This window comes from Crocodylus siamensis, chromosome 13, assembly GCF_052110815.1.
Source record: "Crocodylus siamensis isolate JL-2025a chromosome 13, ASM5211081v1, whole genome shotgun sequence".
In the NCBI taxonomy this organism is placed as follows: Eukaryota; Metazoa; Chordata; order Crocodylia; family Crocodylidae; genus Crocodylus; species Crocodylus siamensis.
In genome coordinates, this window is record NC_143407.1 from 16,985,469 (window position 1) to 16,992,632 (window position 7,164).

Genomic DNA, 7,164 nt, shown 5'->3' on the forward strand with positions numbered 1-7,164 from the left:
TAGAGTGATCCAATGGCAGAAGATGAAATGTGACAACTTCAGAGTAGAAATAAGGTACAAATTTTGGAAAAAATTCTGTAAATTTGTGTTGGATTCTTTGTGATTTTTTTTTCTAAACAATTTGCTTCAGTCCAGCCAGAAGGCATTGTGAGCTGCAGACATGACTTAAAGACTGATGTTCTCTAGCCTGCAATGTGCCTGAGGTCAGAGGCCATCCTAGCAGACCCGCTAGATTGAAAGTCCCTGAATGCAGGAGGAGTGGAGTCCCCTGGGAAGCCATCCAACAGTGCAGACTCCCCCAGGGACCTGTCTGGAAATACGCAAGTTCTAGTAAGGAGTGAACTGACATCTCCCAGATGCTGTGTGTGTTCATGGCTACAGGAGAAAGGAAGATGCCCAAAGTGCTGGTGATTCTCAGGTTTGTCTTCCAAGATTGTGCATATGCCTGTTGCAAGACAAAGGAGCAAAAATTCAGATACCTGGGAAATATCTCCAGGTCCTAAGGGCTGTTGTCTTCAGAGCACCCTCAGCCCCAGAGCCTCTGGATGCTGGGTTGCCATCAACTCTATTGCAACTCTGGGGCTGTTGATGCCCATCTAATTATATTGCAGCCCCCCTCTCCTATTGTTCCCTCCCATGTCCGTGACCCATGACACTCTCTCTACTGGCAAATGCCCCATGTCCCGAGCACCTTGAAGTGGTTTCCAGAAGATACTCTTTCAAACCTATCTGAAAGAGACATTCCTCTTTATTTTTGACATTTACTTGTCAGTTACTTTGATGGGAGTGGTGTGACAGACAGCATTGAGTCCTGCAGTCCATCTTGGGGTAAGGACTCGTATCGTAAGGTTTGTCAAGATTTTATGTTATTGCTTTATTCCTTTGGCACTCTGCTTCCTGATGGGATGTGGACCCTTTAGACAGAGCTAGCACCAATGGATGGCACCTTGCAGCTGCATTCCCAAGTGTGCCTTGAATCTAGAAAGGTCGAGAACCACTGAACTATGTGATCAGTCCTATTTTCTATGATTCCTTCTGGGATTTATAAAGGTCTCTACAGCTGCTAACCCCAGTGGGCAGAAGCCTGTTTTGCAACTGGGCTTAGACATGCTTCCCTGTTTCAGGAGCACATGAGGCAGCAGACCTATGCTGCTTAGCTGGTGAGCTGGGCTTTGTGGCTGCTTTGTGTCTCTGAGCAGGTGCAGAGCACTGGGGTGACTGTGGTGGCTTTGGTCTATAGCTTCTGCTCTGACAAGCCAAGCTGTGCCCTAGCTCCAGCTGTAAAGCAAACAGCCAGGGGTAAGATGCTGGGGTAACCCCCAAATCCCCAGGCAAGAATAGACTTCTGAGCAGGTGCCCTGGGGTCCTGTTGGGTGCTGGTGCTCCTCTCTACCCTGTTGTATGACCAAAGACACATGCATTATGAGCAGAACCACTCTACTTGGTGGTTTGTACCTCATACCCAGACAGCCTAAGATGTGCATGCACTGTTCCCCTGGGGACCATGGGGGCAGCAGGTTGCAGAGTTTACTGAGGGTACCCCTCCTATTAAATACACCATGTAGACCTGCCACTTGCCCTAGCACCAGTCTGTGGCAACCGCACTGGCTTCTGTGCTGTTGGGTTGGCACACTGGGAGCTCTGGCACAGGCAAGGAGGGCTACAGCCCTTCAATCACACATGTATAAAGAGTGGGAGATGCTTGCAAAGCTGTGTACAGAGCAGGTACTGCCAGCAACACCAGATCTCATCTGTTTCTTGGCCTCTCTCTGGTCCCGCCAGGCAGGTATGTAACTATTCCAGCAATTTCCTGCTGTGCTGAAAAAAACACAACAAAACATAACAAAACCCCCCCTCTGAGCTGGATATAAATACACACTGAAAATCACTCCCTGCACCCCAGCCATTCTGATGGCATTGCAGACAGATTGCGTCGTTGGGCAGTGTAGCCAGCCTGCCTTTGTTCCCTTTGGCAGCAGAGGCAAAGAGCACTGCCATGGCTGAGTCACAGACCTGAGACCCCTTTGCAGCTCTCATGATTTATTCATAACTCTCTTTCCCCTAATGAGCTGCAGACCTGGCCAGTTTGTTTGCTTGGGTGAGGAAGGCCAGGCAGCTTTTCCTTCTGGCAGGACAGGACTTTGGAACTAGGAACCACTGTATAAGCCTGATCCTGCAGAGTCCTGTCTGAGGAGATGACAGCCCTTGCGGGCCAGCTCATGTGAGCAAGGCTGAGGCCTCCATCTCCTGACTGTCCTGATGTTGTCCATCCTAGTTAGCAGGATCCAATGAGCCTAACAATTCTGGTAGTGATGGGAGATGTTCCCAGCACCACTGCCACCTTTTATGAAGTATCTTAGTTCTTCTTGCCCCTACGCATGAGAACTCCATCCCTGCAGCCAGTAACTGGCCCACGAGGCTCCAACACAAAGCAGGTGCCTTCTAGGCACTGCTATTAGCCCAGTTTGCAGCCTGTTTTATTGGTAGGAGAGGTGTGTGACATGCTCATGTTTCTGCCTTTTGCCCAGACTGCTTTCTGCGCTGCACATAGCATTGGTGCTCTGGAAGTGCCTAGCAATGGGGATTGAGGGCAGTGAGGGAGAGGCAGTGCAGAAGAATGGTCCTCTTCCTCCAGAACCCACAGTCACCTTTTCTTCCTGCACCAGCCTAGCAAAGCTCCAGTTATGTTGAGTGCCCAGACTAAGTACAGTTGGGCTCAAACTAAGTACCTCAGACATTGTGTGGGGTATGGAAGCATGCCAAACATCCTTAGTGTGAACAGCCAGAGCCAGGCAATGATGTTGAAGAGCCAGCAGCATTGTCTATGCTTGTCAGGTAGCACTTATGACAAGAAGGTGTAAGGGCCTCAGGATGGTTCCAGAGCAGCTTGCAGACTCCGGGGTGTTTGTGTGCTCGGAGCCTGGGTCCAGTGATGTACTGCGAGTCTCCGGTGCCCAGGAGCCAATGGTTGCATTTGTGCTATCCCCTCCACACTCCCTTCTCATAGTTTCATAGTTGGTAGGGTCGGAAGGGACCTGAGCAGATCTAGCCTCCTCTTAAAGACCCCCAGGGTAGGAGCCTGCACCACTTCCCTTGGAAGTTGGTTCCAGATCCTAGCTGCCCTGACAGTGAAGTAGTGCCTCCTGATGTGCAGTCTGAACCTACCCTCTGCCAGCTTGTGACCGTTATTTCTTGTCAGTCCTGGGAGTGCTCGGGGGAGCAGGGACTCATAGCAATACATAAAAGTCACATTGCGTTCTAAGAACTCTGAAGGGCCCGGCTGGTGCCCCCCATCCCCTAGGCTGGCGCCTGGGGGCCATGGCCCCCCCTCCCTGTCAGTCCACTACTGCCTGGGTCACTTGGGACTGTGCAGAGGAGGCAGCTGCTGGGCTTGGGAAACATTAACACAGGCCCATCCATCTCCCTACCATCCATCTGGCTGCTAGTTCCTCCCCAATGTCGGCCTCCTCCCAGCCCCAGGCCAGATGTCCCATCACTTCAGCTTCCTTCCTCGTGGACCTGGCAGTGAGTGGTCCACTTGGCTGCTTGCCTGGGACTTACATGGAGGGAGAAGCAGCAGATTTTATGAGTATCCGGTGCTACTTTTGAATGGGGAAGTTGCTTCTCTTCCCGCACAGTAGCCCAAGCACAGAGGTGCAGCGCTTGTGTGTCTTGGCAGCCTCGGGTCCCACGGATGGAATGGTTTCAAAAAGACTGCAGTCAGTTAAACAAACTAGCCCCTGGGCATCACTTCTGGCATGGCCAGGCTGGGCTGAGTGTGCTCATAAATCTTCCTGACAATCAAATTCTTTTGCTGCCACCTGCTTGCATGGAGCATCAGGAAGCCTGGGGCCCAGCTGCCATGAGGCCCTTTCCCCATGGGTGCAGGGAGGGGCAGGTTCCTTCCTTCATAGAACTGGATTGGGCTGGGTGACCTTTTGCAGGAGTCAGGAACCAGTCCCTGCAAGGAGTCCTGAGCATGCAGCGCACAACAGTCTGCTGACACCACTGTAGCTAGGCTCTGGCGTGGCTGAAGGGCCATTCAACAGCTCTGCAGTGGGCTGTGGGAATAGAGTGGGGGCCTCACTCCGGAGTCCCGGGTGCTTGAGGGTCATGGGAGACTGGTGTCACCTTAGTAGGGGAGGCATAAGCTCCCCTAGCAACCAGTCAGTGACCACGGCCAATCTTGTTGACCAGGGTGGGGGGAGGGGGCCTGTAACAGGAAGGGCGTCCTAAGGGTGCCATGATCTCCTCTAGTGCCCCTCATCATGTCCAGTTCGCTTACAAAGCACCCTTCATTCTCACCTGCCACATTCTTGATCTTAGATGTATAGGATAGGGAGGCTGCCTCTTCGTCTCCCTGGACATGGTTTACCTCCTGCTACATTAGCCTAGCCCTGCTAATGGGTCTTCCTGGGCACGCCAGCCTTATGGGCTATGCATGGCTCCAACTGCCCCTTTACCATGCGCCAAGCCTCGCTGATGTACTGGATGTTGTTTGGTCTTAGCTGCAGCCTTTTGTCTCTCTTGCCGCGCCCCACAGGCACTCGTCTCTCGCTGCCCCCTTTTGCCTGGGGGCTTCTCTTGCTGCCCCCTGCTCTGGGATTTGGGGTCAGCGCAGCTCAACGTTGTGTATTCCCTGGCACTCAGGTCGGCACACCCCAATGCAGCACCTCCTCTGGTGCTCGGGTTGGCTCACTCCCTCAGTGCTGTGCCCTCACTGACGCTCAAGTAGGCACACCCCTTTTACAGCGGCTTCCCATGCGTTCGGGGTCAGCTCACCCCAATACTGCACCCTCTCTGGTGCTTGGGTCCCCACGCTGCCGTGGACCCCCTATGAGGCCTCCTCCAACCCCTAATAGCCTCACCCATACCACTGGTTAAACAGTAAACAAAACACAAGCCCTTTGGCTCTAACATAAATCTAAGCCATCTGGCTCCATCCTTCCTTTCACCACATCAGAGTTGTTTCATCTGTCCCCAATCTCAGGCCATCCCTGCCGTTTGGCCTCTACTCATTATTCTCTCCAGCAGAGCTCCTTCCCCCTGGGCTGCCAGCAGAGAACTGCCTGCCTGGCCTCCGCCTTGGGGTTTAAATGGGAACCAGGCCCTGCCCCTTCCGGTCAGCTGACCGCTAGCAGGTGTGGGTCCCCGACTCCCTCTAGTTGCCCCAGCAGCCAGCACCTGTGGAGTTATCCTGGGTCTCCAAGTAGCAGACACCTTAGTGCCTTGCTACAGGGTCCTGCAGCAAAATTCACCAACCGGGAAGTCACTGTGGTGCTCTAGAAGCAGCCACGGCACTACATCTGGTGCTCCCGCTCTCTGGCTGGTGCTTGCAGGGGGTTACTGGCACTCCCACCTGCCCCCTCTGCCCATCACCTAAGCGGCCAGTCAGGGGATGCACCAGCACTCTCGGGGGTGCAAGTGCACTCCCATGCACCCACTACATGTCTCCACTGATGAGGGTAACATTGACAAAATGCTTTTGAAACGAGGGGATCCTCCTCTCAGGAGCTTCTCAGGTCCCTGAGCTCTCAGTATGGTGATTCCTTCCCCTGGGTGTACGTATGGTGTCCTGTATCTGTCCTTCAGTTCAACAGCAGATATCCATCTTGTGAGTCCCCCTCAGCATACTCCACAGAGGGCAAAGGCTGAGCTCTAGTTAGGTGGTTGGTGGTGGCAAGCTGGGTGTGGGGGCTGATCTGTTCCAGCTTGGCTGGAGGAGAATGTGGATGAGGAGCTAAGTCATTTTTCATGAAAATGGTTGATATGGCAAAAATGTTCTCTTTCTGCTGCTGGAGGACCCATGGCCTTTCAACAATTCTGTGACAAGTACAGCACAAATCCACTCCAGCTTTATGGCCTGTGTGCTTACTTGGGGTGGGGGAGACCTGGTTTAAAACTCAGCTATGTCTGTGCTAGGCCTGGTGCCTCTGTATGTATCCTGTGTCCAGGTGAATACCCCTGACCTCTCCTTTCCTGGTCAAGTGCTCCATCATAGGCTTCAGAAGACATTGCTGGCAAGGAATTTCAGTTCTGACAGGAAAATGTAGGACAACCCCCAAGCAGCCCTTGCAAGAAGCTGGTGTCAGTACTCAGGGCTGGAGATGGGCCAGGGCTGTGTCTTGATTGTTGAGAAGAGACCTAGGCTATGTATGTCATGGCTTTGCTAGGACCTGCTACTGCAAATTGGCAGCATCCTGTGCAAACAGGGACTTTCAAATTTTCTTGCCTATGAGTGCCCTGTTCTGCTTGAGTAGGGGCTAGCCTTGGGCTTTTGCTTCTGGCCTCAGAGAAACAAATAGGAGAAAACAGCCAGTTTCTTGCATTCTAGCTCATCAGCACAATTGTTCCCTGTGCCTAAGCTTCTCTGTGCCTTGCAGTGAAGGCTGCCATCTCCCCAAGTCCCTGCTCTGAGTCAGCAGGGGGCTGAGAGTCATGGACTCCTTGAGGAAGCTTTTATCTTAGCACTTCCATCTAGGTAGGTCCTAAAGTGCTACATAAGAAGGGGTGGCCTCCAGTGCCTTCAGGGGTCATGCAGGTTTACTCATTTACAGTCTACCTTGACCCATTTTTTTTGCTTCAGCTCTGGCATCTGGGGCTGGGACAGCTTTAGCCTACAAGGCCAGAGAGAGGGACTCTACATGGATCAGAGGGATGCCCTTCCCACCCCTTTGAGCTGGGCATCTTGCTGTCACTACTGCAGTGAATGCTAGGCTAGTGGCCTGCTTGCCATTAGTCTTACTGCACTGTGCCTTTGATTGGGGCAGACAGAGAGCAGGTTTACACATCAGCTGGAAGTGGCAGTGAGCAAGTGGCCACTCACCCTGGCAGTTGGAGCAAGGGCCCTGGCACAAAAGTTCCTGCCAAAAAAGTTCCTTCCAAATGCTGTGCAGAGTGAGGTTCATTGTCAGATTTGGCCTCAGTCAGGCTGATCCAGGTGGACATAACAGAGTCCTTGCACACTGGGGGCCTTGTTACATGGTAAATTTAGGCAACTTCTGGAGCTTTTAACCCCTGGACTGGTTGCATGTTAACACCTTTTATGTGGCTTAAAGCACTTGTTATTTGGCTTAATGTTACACCACTCCAGCGCAGGATTGTCTCTAATGTGCCTAATTTTGCTCCTGTTCCATTAACTTGTGGCCACTCTCCACAACTTTT